The sequence below is a fragment of the Rhodnius prolixus genome, unplaced genomic scaffold (assembly GCF_049639745.1).
Source record: "Rhodnius prolixus isolate KJV_2025 unplaced genomic scaffold, Rpr scaffold_37, whole genome shotgun sequence".
Classification (NCBI taxonomy): domain Eukaryota; kingdom Metazoa; phylum Arthropoda; class Insecta; order Hemiptera; family Reduviidae; genus Rhodnius; species Rhodnius prolixus.
The window spans coordinates 344865-358581 of NW_027411587.1; the positions used below are offsets into that span (position 1 = coordinate 344865).

Consider the following 13717-nt stretch of genomic DNA (forward strand, 5'->3'; position numbering starts at 1 on the left):
GACCAGAATACGATCATAATACCACCATACATATTCATTTTGAGGGTCTTGCTTCTAACCGCTCGGCTACCGTGCCCCTATTAGAAAGTAGAATTATGATTCTTTAAAAAAGAAAAAAAAAGAAAAGCTCCCTCCTTTTCTTCGAACCTTTCACTCCTGGAGTGTAGGAAATCCAAGAAAACATCCTAGTCACCTGCTGGACTTTTTAATTCCTACCAGGGTTTTTCCAAATTTTGTCCCTTTTCTCCTCGCAGTGCCCTTCGTTCTTCTTCTCCTGAAGCTCCTTGCGGGTTCCAATCACGATGGTTCTTTGAAGATTGCCCGTTCATTGTAGATCGTTTCTAAGCGAATTGGATATGGAAATTAAAAAAAGAAGACACCTTTCCACTGAGCGAGAGCAGTGGCCGCGAAACTACATTTTTTTTATGGTTTAGGGACTTCCAAAAAACATGTACTTAAAGTGTGGAAACTCAAATTTAGAGAATCCACATGAAAACAAAATCCCCACTTAGAAAACAGTTTTCAGAAAAGGATAAAATTAGTTAATTTACACACTTTAATTAATTTTTTACTTTAAGTTAATTTACTTTTAGAACATACATTTAACAAATTATTTAAACCATTTATTAATCTGTGCAAATTAGTGTGGCAGAGTTTAGCAACAGTTCAATGTTAACAAGTAGAAATTGGCTGGTCGGGAAAGATAGCTAAATCTGGGAGGTTCTATTTACTGCTCCTCAGGAGTTTACAAAGTTTAGCGAAGAAGGAGGGAATTGTGCGGGTAAACTATTCACTCTCCGGCAGTTTGTACAATCAGCCAAAAGTAGATGAATACTAAAACTTTAGTTTGTGCCAGTTTTTGCGTATAGTTCTTTTCGTTTTTTAAATAACATTTATTTCAAACAGAAACTTTTGTTTAAAATTAATTTAATTTTTTCAATTTCTGAGTGAATTGTTGAATAGTAAATTTTATAATTGTGAAGGTAAATAATTTAAATAAAAGATTTTCACCTGAATAATAATGCTAATAATTTCAAAAATATATTATAATTTTCCTTTAACGTCAAAAACAAAAAAACTGTTATGTTTAAATACACCAATTTTTACAACTTTTTTCTCTTTTGCTAATGTTATTCACTTCAAAGAATTTTTTTTACTAAATTCAAGGAAAAATATTGCGCAGAATATGTTTTTGTTTATTCATATTATCTTTCTCTTCCAGTTAGAGGTAGAATGTTCGGGTCAGATATTCGAAAATGAGTTTCCACGGGAATCTCGTGTCTATTCCAGTAGACACCAACCAGACTCTGTGAAGAGAAATCCCAGGATAAGGGGAGCCGGCAGGTTAGGATAACCAGATTCTCTAGCGTCACACTCTACCCAAATTTTATGGGAGGATATAACCCGCCCTATCACTGGTGATCATCCAGCCCCTCTGGGGGAACATCTAGAACGAGAAGAGGAGCAGCAGATAAGGATTAACACTCCTAATAAAGACCTCCCAAATCTCAGAGTATAGGAGATTTGCCCTCATATACTCGCCCCATGCTTTTTGGGTAGATCAAAAGTTCTCTAAAACCTGCGTTAATGATTAATGCGCCTTCCGAGTGGGCGCCAGGTATCTTGGAGTTTACTTTCTTAATACAATCTCCTTCGTGTCATCATCATTCAGCACGGGTTGGACCTGAGGCACCTTGAGAAGCACTAGAAAGAGAGGGGAGTAGCAGTCGGGGATTCTCGTTCCGCAGCTCTATGCTTTCCACCTACCCTTTAACAGCTCTACATGTAAATGTCTCTTAATGTAAATTGATGCCTATTTTTTTTAAGCAGGCTTACGTCCAACTACCAAGTTAGGTGTCGGCTTACCGGGAATCGAACCTACTTCCACAGTACTTCTTAGCTTTGCGGGCCTCGCCTCAAACCACTCGGCTACCCTGGCACCTCACATCTCCAAATATACGGAGGGTGATTAATTCCTTTTGTAAACCACAGTAAAATTTGTTAATTTTTAAAAAAAATGTAAATAATTACAGTAAGGCAAAGATTTCCATGTTAAAATGCTCAATTGATTTAAAGCATCTTTACATTTTCCCAAGAGGAAATTCGTCCATCCTCAGCTATTCTATCAGCTCGACTTGTTATTTACTTTTGAAAGAATAATATCAACATTATTCGAAGAAGAAAATTTCTAGCAATTTTGCACAAATTGAATAAATGTAGGCGTACCCTGAACACTACTCCATATAGCAGTATTAGGTCGTTTTATAAATGGTAACGAGTGTAATTCAAATTATTTCTCACCATTAAAAACCAAATGTTGCCCTTCTTTAATTAGGGACATTCATACATTCTAAAGACTAACAGAAAAACTCCTCAATTCATATAAATAGAAGCAACTTCCGCCGCTTTGAAATTTAAGAGCAATTATTAGAAACAGTGAACATTAAGACAATATTATGGTCAGTCATTTAGAAGTGATTTTGTATTGCTCTTTCTCGTTAAAGGAAATTTTAATGGTCTGAATTTCCCACAATTCCAAGTTTATTTCAGTTATTTATATAGTGAAAATGTTTCCTCTAAGTTTACTAAATGAGGGCAAAAAGATCTCATTCAAATATTTAAAACTTAGCACGGTGACATTTTCTGAGCAGGCTGGTTACATTTTTCAGCTTTGAAAACATATATATAGAAAGCACTCTTGGTTCACCAGATTTATTCTTATAGTTTCTTGCGATATTTCATCTTCGTGGCTGTGGAACTTATTTTGCAGTAACAGATTATAATGTACATTAATTTGACATACAAAAAACAAAATAGTTCATAATAATTATTAACCTTTTACTGTCAACACTTAAATTTTTTTACATTGTTATATGTAATGGTGTCCTGACTGGTTAGGTACTGAGTATTATCGGTTTGAAAATATTCTCAAATTAATGTACATTACAATCTATTACTGTAAGATATGTGCCACAGTCCTGAAGATGACCTTAGTTCCTAAGTCGAAAACTTGGCAAAAAAATTAAGAAATTATTACTTAAATCGGCCAAATTCTTTTAAATTAATGAATCAATCACCCAAAAATTGATGTACAATATACGAATAATAGAAAGTTACGCAACTATATGTATTTAATGTAAGTTCGAAGTTTACAGAAAGATCTTGGCAACAGATCTGCTAAATACTGAAGTAAATTATTGCACATAGGTACTTTTATTCACGCTGTAGGACTCAAATCAGTGAATACTACAAATAAATCATATAATTATACGAAATGAACACCTCTTCCTAATCTTAACGTAATACTAGTATGTGACCGAAGAGCAGAGTCTGTAGAGCAGAATAACGATCTTACTATTCAGGTTGTTTCAGGTGTATTGCTCTAATTAGGTCATACCAATTAGGGGCTAGCCTCTTCAAATATTCTGTACTACTATACGCAAAAGCACCTCTTTCAAGGGTGGGCGGGCACGAGATGTAATTAATAGCGTGTTACTTTAGAACATTTGATTCATATTAAGTTTACATAAGTGTAACGAAATTCGCCAACATGAATTTTAGTCACATACCCACCCATTAGTCCCTTAAGGAATTCCTCATTTATAGCTATATCTTGGTATGTTGGAAATTTAATACTGAAAAGATGGTTATCTTCATAAATTACTAGAATCAAAGTGCGTTATTAAAAATTGGGAACTAATATATAAATAAATAGTTATTTACAAAATCTGTCTAATCTCTCAAGAACTATTGGACAAAACATCTATTTTTATTGCTTATTATTATTATTATTTTGGTATTTTTAAAACCTATATTTACCTAGAAGAGAAAGAATTCCCAGTTTGGAAAAAATATAGCAATTGCTATACTTTATTTTGTGTATAAACACTAATAATAATATATTTGTATAGTTGATTGAATCTGTAATTTTGTTGGGAGACATTGTCTCGAAAACTACTCCAGCGATTTTGCTTTAAATTCATGTACTGATTGCAATAACGTTTTCCTAGGAAAGTGCTTCTTAAGGCAGTTCTGGAGGAGAGATGGGTTAAGAAGCTACTCTGAAAAGTGCTATTTAAGTATATTGTGCGGCTTCACCACCTGTGTAAAATAATAGCAATTAAGTAGTGAGTAGACTTTTGTTTTTATTATTATCATTATTTTTATTTTTAAATTCAACATCTGAATGTATTAGCGCCCGAAGCTTTTTTCAGTGCTCTACAGGCCTCTAGACAGTGTTTATTGTTACTGTTATTATTATTTGTTATTCACAATGTACAAAAAAATATGTAGTTAATTAATGTGATAATACGTTCTTAATGGTTGGACCAGCTGTTGCAGAGAACACACTGTATTAAAAATCTAAATTTTAAAAAAATCGATTGAACGGGAGAATGGAATAAATTTTGTGAAATTTAACGACTTATTCCAACAAAATAGTCCCAAAAATTTGCGGTAAGATTTCATATGAGTAGGAGAGAGGTAACACAATCGGTATTTTCAACTAAATCGTTTAATAAAATATATACTTTTTTTCCTGAATTAATATTCAATAATATTTTGACTTGTACTTTATACAAGTTCAAAGTTACTCAAAGAAAATTGGGTTTCATGGGGGGGGGAGGGTTTTGTATATGAAATAAGAATTACTATGCCGTTTGTATCAATAAAGATCCAATCATCCAGTTGAAATAGCCGGCAGTTGAGAAGATTTAGTGTTTTTCTTTGCCCGCTTTTCCAACCTACAACCCAATATTGGAACAGATCAGAGCTCTCTACAGAGACTTTTCCGTTTTCCTTCTGGAAACTGAACATTGTAAAGTGACACCATACTTGGACTGAAGGACAGGAAGTACTTTTGATGACAATTTAATTTCGCTTTTTTAAACTTTTAGAAACAATTTATCCTTACTTAAAATAATAATAATAATGAGAAAACTTAAAATAAAGGCAAGTTTTATTGAATTAATTTAAAAGTCTTAAGAGGGAGAACTGAAACATAGAAAATATATAAATATCGTTGCTTTTTAGTTGTAAAGATTATAAAGATTACTTTGAGTTGTAAAGTTAGTAAATAATTACATTTTACTAAAACAGAAATATCTTACATTAATTTTCTCGGATTAGCTTATAAAATCGCAGTCTTAATGTAACTTGGGCGTTACCGCACAGATTTTGGTAAGTCATTCAAAAAGGAGAATATTTTTGGAAAACATTAAATTTATCCAGATTTCCCTGTAGGAGGAAGTGGACTCCTCGTCTTCTGCAGAAATCTTGTTTCGCACTCAGGATAGTCCTAAATATTACTACCTGTAAAAATTCAACTTTCAATAATTTGATGCGATTGCAATACTTTTCTTTTTTAGAAGTAAGAGATTTCCCAGCATGGATTTTATATCTTATCTGTTGGGGAAGTGTACAGTGGGCGTTTACTATTACTGTTTATATGTTACGGCCTGACCATCAACAGAGATTCCCTTGTTAGTTGGAAGATTAGATAAGGTTCCATCTTATTGCATGCGTTTAGCGAGTATTGAAAAGCAAGTTTAGACTCGGCTATCTAATGAAAATGTCCAGGTCTGATGTCAGTGCAGACCTGACGAGACGACCAGAGTTGGTTCGAGTGTGGTAGAATAGCCGAGATTTGAAGAGGGTGTATATATTACATTGGTGCCCAAGCCTCCTGAGTGCCCGTGTCCTCTAAGTGTGGGTACAGACTGAAGATCTCCGAACGTGTCACCTAGCTCTTGCATTGTCCACTTACCCCATACCTTCCGCCATGTTCTCAATAACGAGAGAAGCGTATGCGGGGAGATAGAGAGGGAATTTCAATAAAGAGCGTCCTACTTACCAGAGACTTCCTTTATGCCGTCCATCCAGATCAAAGTACTACCTGCTCCGTATATGTGAGGCGAGCCGGAGAGCACATTCACAGGGGGTTTGATCTGACGTTTTGATTGGCTCTCACAAGATCCTTTACTATCCAAGCGAGGACCCCTCTTACTCTTCTGGGTCTCCTCTATATTTACACTCGGACCCTGTCACCTGCTTCCTCTTCCAGCTTCACTGTTCCTTTGTCAATAATAGTGAGCCAACCGGGGAGTCTATCCCTTTAGCCCTTTGCTAAACTAAACAGAGCACAACGATTCACTTACTATAGTCCAATATATGAGTAAATGTATTGGACTCAATAAAAAGCAACTTTCTTCTCTAAAATAAAAATATGTATCAGTATGTAATTGTTTTCTAATTGCATCACGTTATTAAAACTATTTCATGCCACAAAGTGTAACAGTATGTGAATTACTACTAATATTAAAGAAGTCTATAACATTTCTAATTTCTGTATAACTAAGTATATAGAGAAAAAAAAATAAAAAAATAAATAATTGCTACCGTTAAGTTGCATTAATAAAAATAGACGAAGCCGTAATATACTGAATATTATCTTCCAAATAAAAATTGCCAAGTTGCCCAAATCTTATACTTACAAAAGGTGCTTATTTAAAATAATGATAATAATAGATTAGAATACTTCAACCCGCATAACGTACGCGCAACACGTAATGGCATCAAATTGTCAGAGTGATCAAATTGCTTCATTTCTCCCTTCTATTATGCTAGAAGTTAGCTCTTTTACCTGCTGATCATGAACGAAGATAGGTTTGAAATTGTGTCAAAAACAGTACATTTCATCATTGTTAAAGTTTCGTGCATTTTATCGAGTACTTTTCAAAGTATGTATTTATATTAGCTTTTTTAGAAAATTTATTTATTTTATTGTTTTCTCTTGGATAAAAAGTAAAGTATCGCGATATTGTGTTATTAAATTTTCGAATTTACAATCTCGGTATTAGGCCTTGGATTTTATTTAATGCTTAATATAAGAAATTTACAGTAAAGTATGTTTGCTAGTCGCCTCCATCCACGACACCTACTTGGTAGTTAGACGTAAAGCCCGCCTGAAAAAATAGGCACTTTATATATCAAAAAGTTGCAATTAAATAAAAAATTAAAATGATAAAGTTAACTTATTACGGTAATCTAGAAAGTAAATGATAATATGAAAAATGTTTTAGTTTTAAATAATCCGTTACAATGAAAAACACTAATAATTTTTTTATAATTTCAGACTGATTGGACAATAACGAAAAATTATAGACTATAAAGCATCGAAAAACTATTCATGCAAATTTTGTGAACAACTGTAAATTTAAGAGCAGATAATATTTGTGCCAAACTCCTCCTTACTGCAAGATTTATCTGAAGAGTTCCAAATTGCCAGCTTGATTAGGTGCTGCACAGTTCTACTCAGATCAATTCAGCCTCACAATAGGCTTGGCGAAATGTTTTGCAAGTATGGATTTAATACGACTGTGGCTGCTAAAGATTAGTCTTAAGTATGTAGATCAATATCAGATTGTTGAACTCTGTCTATTCGTACTATTGTCAGAAATTAAAGTTAGGTTGTTTGTACGATGTTGAAGTCGCACAGGTTTTCCAAGATTTTGTTTTTATTCTAGTCTTTATGTCTGCCGAGGGTTTCAATAGGGGCTGCCTGTGGTATTGATTCTGGGTCATCCCAGCTTCTAAAGCTTCTTAAGGAAGTTTGTGCATTTATAGCTTTGAAATTTAAATGAAAACACAAAGTTATTGCCAATTTTTACAGGCAGGGCTTAACTCCCAGTTACTAATTAGGTGTCGTGAACGGGGACGGAATCACATATTTATTATTTATAATTTTTTTCGGACAAATCAAAAGTAGGTAAATGTGGAATTCGAACTGTGGATCTCCCTTTTACAAATTCACGCTTCATAATCACTACACCAATATCCGCCCCAGATTTAGATTAAAACAGAAATCTGCCTTAATATTATTCTAAAATTTATTTTTTTTAAAAAAAGAATGTAAAGTGAAGCGAGACTAAAAAATTTAAAACTTCTTAATTTTACTGTCCACTGTATATGTTACTGGCTACTAAAAATGGATACCCTACCTTTCGGATAAAACTCCTAAGAGTATGTTGGCGTTGAAAGATTAACTAAACTGTAAGTGTTAAAGGAAACGAGGCAAAAAAAAAGAACAATGTTGAAAGTTAAGTTTAGGTGCTTAACAAAAGTTTGGTGAAACACTTAGCAGCAGTAACGTTTTAGTGCTCTAAGGCAATGTGACGCCGCCTTAGTCGTCGGTAAGGGATCCCTCCCAAAAAAAAAAAACTCCTTTTATAAGTTACTTAAGAAATTAATTTTTCAAGAAAATTATTAAAACGAATAAACTATAAAGTCCAAGGAATTTTTTCCTTACCTAGTTAAAAACGAAAACTTTCTCAGACGCTCGCAGAACAGTAGAAACCATATGGTGTTCTTAATGTATGCTGAAATATTTTAATAGTAATTGTGTTTGTTGTTTATACCCAGTTATACCCAGCTTATTGATAACTGTAACTTGGGAAACTAATAGAGTACCTGATGCATTTAAGATAGTGTCGATGATCGCGTCCAGTAAAAAATAAAATTGCCTTACTAAAAGTAATTACTTAAAACAATGCCCTGGACAAAAAAAAAAAATTATCACACTGTTTATTTTAGACAGAAGTATACCGTTCTTCCAGCTCTCTCTATTAGGGTCTCTCATTGATACTAATAGATAAATTTGTTAAAAAAAACAATATGTTCCTTAAAGAGGGTTCCTCAATACAAGTATTTCTGGTCACATCTGAAAATCGAAAATATATGTACTTATTATTATGAGGTGAAAGAGAAATTATATCTCTGTTAGGAAACACTCCGACTTTCTCTTAATGACAATGATTTTACTATCATTTGTAGTAGTGTTAGTTCCTCTTATTTATTCATTTATTTTTTGACTAATTTTCCTTTAATCATATTTATTTTATTAACAGATACAACTTACCGGAGTTTTAGGGTAAAAGTAAATAAGATATTTGATTCAAAACAATAATTAAGTGCTGAAATGGATTATTCAGCTATTGCTAGTATTCTGAAGTTCTGCATAACTTGCTTTCTTCCTCATTACCTTTCTGTACAGTCTTGTAGATTCTTGATGTTAAGTTTGATTGTTAAGAATAACCATAAATTTGTTTTCTTTGGCATATTATTTATTTATTTTAATACATGCAGACGTTTCGACACTCCAGTCTCATTACCAGTGGATGTGCAACTATTTGTTCAACTTATATGCATATATTATTTGTTTTTAACATTGCTATTATAAGATAAAAACTGTTTCAAATAAATACGTTTTTTCTATGTTACTGACTCTGTAAATTGTTTTGTATTTGTAATATCCAGGCCCTGAAGAGGACAATATATTTGTCGAAACGTTGGCAAAAAGACGAGTTGTTTTATTTGACCGATTCCTCGCAAATCTTCCATCCTAAGATTGCTATTATATACATTACATTTAGTTATTTGGCATAAAGCAGTAACTGCGATTGTACATAAAAGCTTGTGTATCATTTATGTATCAGTACATAGATTTCTAATTTTACTAAACGGCATGTATTCAATTAAATAATAAGACTAAGAAAACAAAATTGTGGGTTACGCTTAACGAGCAGACTTTATTTAGAAGAAATATATAAATACAATGAAAGAACCTCTTTCTGGCCTGATTGTGTGCACAGAATTCTATGGTTCCAACTACCTAAAGTTGGCAGAAAACAAAACTAAAATTAAATTAATTAATTAATAAAAATAAAACATGATACCTCTTGTTATTGTTTTTAACAATACATTGTAGCCACTGCCAGTGTTTGTTGTCTTTTTTGTTTTTTTTCGCCTACAGGTCCCGGAGTGTAAATGTTTTGACTAGGTTTGGTGCTGGCATTCTCAGTAACAGCGTGCGAGAATGAAGCATCGTTGTTAATTGAATACCTCATAAATATTTATTAATTTTGTTTTTAGAGTTGAGTTTTTTTTGGTATGTGTTGTAGTGTGTGTGTGTGTTTAGTGGTACACGATGCCATGACTGAACTCAACATGTTGAAGGCTAACCTTCTTTTTTCTTTTTTTTTTTTGCGTGGTTGTGGTTAAAAAAACTGAACGTTTTTAAATTTATGGGAACAATAACTAGGGTGAGGAATGTGAGAACTTTTGGTTACCGCGACACCCGTGGGAGGGCGCAAGGAAGACTAGGGTAGGAGCGAGAGGGAGGAGATGAGTAGACAGTGATGATGTTGGGTTTTGTGGTGTGATGTTATCGCGCTTGTTACAGTGAAGTCTCTGCAGAGGTAGGTGTAGCGCAGAGATTTCGCTGACTCGGTGAGAGATTGGCTTTCTCCTTTCCCCTTTATTCTGCACTCAGGACGGCCTGAAAGCGGAAGTGGTCTCGCCTCCCTTCAAATATCTAGTAATCTCCAGTTTTACGTATCATCGCGTGCGCTAGTTTATTATAGACTACCCTCACACAAACACCATGTCTAACCCTAGTTTATCTCGGCTTTCACTCGTACATTTATCAACAGAAAATAAAAAAGAATAAACTGACTATTTATTTATTTTGTTGTTGCGACTGCTGAAATTTATTTATATGTAACTTTTACTTTACATAAATGTGATTCATAGGGTCCATGCGATTTGTACTTAATGTCGTTCAAAGAATATTTAGATACTTGGGTAGTTACCAGGTGTTGAAAAGGGATATACTCTCTTAGTTTCTATGGCGTCTCAGTTAATCTTAATATAGAGTTGAGGGATGTGAGAGGAAGAAATCAGTAGCCATCAGCATGGGAAGCCAAGCTAGATCTACGAAGATTGCTGCTCACTATAAGCCCCCATCATCCCACAATTATAAATTACAATGCATAAAATTACCCCAAAATCTTGCTTTTTTAAAAATTATTTTTATTTTATGTAATTAATTATTTTTGTAAATAAAAATAATGCGTTTATTCTTTGGAGAGTGAGAGAAGGCAACATATAATTAACTGATAAATTACTGTTTTTTAAATTTTATTTCTATCAGAATAATTTTAAACTTATAATTTGTTATTCAGTTGGTTTGGGTACCCTTCTGATGGAAAATATGCTCTATTCCATCAAGACATCCTGTAGATGGGTGAATGTCCGAAACACTCAAATGTTTCCCTCTCCCCCCAAAAAAAGTATTGCTAACCATCATTGATAGGATATCAGACGGTTTTCAGCATTGCGGACCGAATATTGATTTTATACAAATATTTACTCCACTTTCAGATCTTGAACTAGATGTAGTTAGGTATGTCTAAATGGAAAAAACAAAACAAAGAGATTAGTAAACCTGTCAGATGTGGTTTAATTGAATTTACTTTAAAATTATAAAATGCATTTTCCATATTTTCTTTTAATTTTCAAGTATTTTTTTATTTTATTTTATTTTTATTTTCCCTTATATTGTTATTTTCTTGTTGGTCAAGCATGGTAAGAGTTTATTACCGGCGCACACCGTTGTGGAAACTCGTTAAGATTGACCTGTTGCCGAGTTTTCTAAAGTAATGACGTAATTTTACGCTCGAGTTATTCTTTCTCATCATATTTTTCTCAAGTAGCCCTAGGCTTTTATCAAAAGGATATAATATTGTACGAACATTCACATTTTCTCTGACCCCAAGTAAGGTAATGAAATTTTCTTAAAACAGAATTAGTCCGAGAAAACAAGCCATACGACATCGATTCGAAATATCAAATTTGAACTTTCACGATTTTCCTCTTCTAAGTTTTTCCGGCCGCATACGAGCACTCAAATGCATGCAAACCTACTCATACTACCTAGAAAAAGCCTCAGTAAACCTCTTAAAAACGGATATTGACCGTGAAAATTCGAAAATACGCACACTCACAAAACCTTAACTTACTGGAATAGTTAGCTAAAGTGAAAATAGTAAAAATGAAAAGAAAAAATTTTGAATATTAGAAAAATATATATATTTTTTTAAGAAGCTATCCGAAAGCATGCTTCTCCCACTTCTGTTTGAAGTGCTATTTTGGGAAAATTGTTTTATCGGTATATTTTCTGCTAATTATTTTCAACCAATCACTAAATAGGGACTCTTCAATTAAAAAATTACCTTTTTATTATTTATTATCTATCTTAACTAAATTAGATTTCTATAACAATATATTTGCTTTGCATATCTACATTGATCTTGACAGTAAAGTAGCTATGAAACTCTGTCAAGTACCACTTTATTGATATTTTTTTTAGATTTTCTCGAAAACTGCTCTTTCTTTAAACTCAAAATTATTTTTAAATCTTTTTTCCGGCAAAATTCGATTTAAGGCACTTCAATGAGAGTAGAGTAGCTATAGTCTTTCCCTACTGTATTGTTATTTTAGTGCATTGAACGGTATTACCATCTGCATTAATATTAAGTAGGATTAAATGAGTTTTAAGAAAATGGAATGATGAATAAGGAAAGACTGATTTTTTTTTTCCAGTTTTCCGCTATTGTCTTGAAAACCAATTGAGTTTTAAACACTCTTCAAATTCTGCTCTAAATACTCATTTGATAATTTTCATTTAGGATAGCCATAGCTGCGTACTTACGGGTTTACTATCTGTATGCATATGCGAATTATATATGCTGCTAAAATTTTCAGTTTGCTGGAAATACAAAGTAAATATCTCAGGACTACCAAAATTATGGATTGAAAGAAAATTGTAAGAATGAATTTTATTTACCTTCAATTTTTTTTTCTTCTCCTCTAGACATCAAAAACATGTATTTTCGATTTTCGTGAACCTAATAACTCACAAACTTAAAAGAGGTCTCTCTTACTTTCTTTGAAGATTTGGAATATTTGGCAAGCAATATTTTCTTTTACGTTTGGGAGAAAGAAAAATAAACAAATTGATCTTAAATAAACAAGAAAAAAATGTGAATAAAATAAAAATGGTTTAAATAAATATAAAACAAAACAATTTTTGTGCACACTATGTTTCCACATTTTGCTTCTTTTCCCTATTTTCCATTATGCGAAAGTTCTCCTTTATGTAAAAGTAAATGTACCTTGGATGAGAAAAATGTTACAGTATTTTCTTTAAAAAAAGTTTCAACGTGGCTGGCTACCAGCATATATCTACATTTGTTACTCAGTGCTAAGGCGTAAGTTAGTATATAGGTGAGACTAATAATGACCCTCCGGGGTGCCTTAATTCCTTGTGGGGTGATCTAGTTGTGTACGTGTTATCAGAGAACAAACAACATATTCACCCAACTGTAGATACCTTAGCCATTACAATATTGAATCATAACATGAATTTGCATAATGATTAGTTCGTTAATGAAACTCAATCCCCGCCAGATTTCTCCTAGCATAATTTATAAACCCCGTAGGGGGTAATCAGCAACAGTTATGTACTAGTTATCTTCCAAAACTATTCAACGACAACTTATTCTTGGTAAACTTTAATAATAATCATTCATTAATATAAAAACATAGTTTAGGTTCATTGTCTTAACAGAGGGGGTTTGTTCGAATTTTTTTTTTTGAATGAACTTTTATAAATAATTATTAATTTAAGAGTAAAGGAAAAGTTGAACTCTGTTAGAAAAATGAAATGTTCCTAATTTCACCCAATATTAATAAAAATTCTAAGCATGTCTTGCATCCCTGGTCTAAACTCGTTGCATTTAGGAGGCGCGTAATAACCATCTGATTTTTTGAACCTATAAATTCCTCATACTCATTGTGGTATGGCGTATCAAGTTTTCGA

The 13717-nt window shown here is 32.9% G+C and overlaps 1 protein-coding gene across 6 annotated transcripts in view; it reads left to right on the forward strand.

Annotated features, from left to right (window-relative positions):
* The window catches only part of LOC141448456 (uncharacterized), a 227652-nt gene that overhangs the window by 184829 nt on the left and 29106 nt on the right, over nt 1–13717 (forward strand). For 3 of the 6 annotated variants that reach the window (XM_074116818.1, XM_074116820.1, XM_074116822.1), the window contains 2 exons: nt 4011–4127; nt 7133–7357. The exons of 2 other annotated variants lie outside the window; for them this stretch is intronic. The gene's annotated coding sequence lies outside the window, so the exon portion shown is untranslated. The remainder of the gene's footprint in view (nt 1–4010; nt 4128–7132; nt 7358–13717) is intronic. One more of the 6 variants, XM_074116826.1, reaches the window with a different exon arrangement.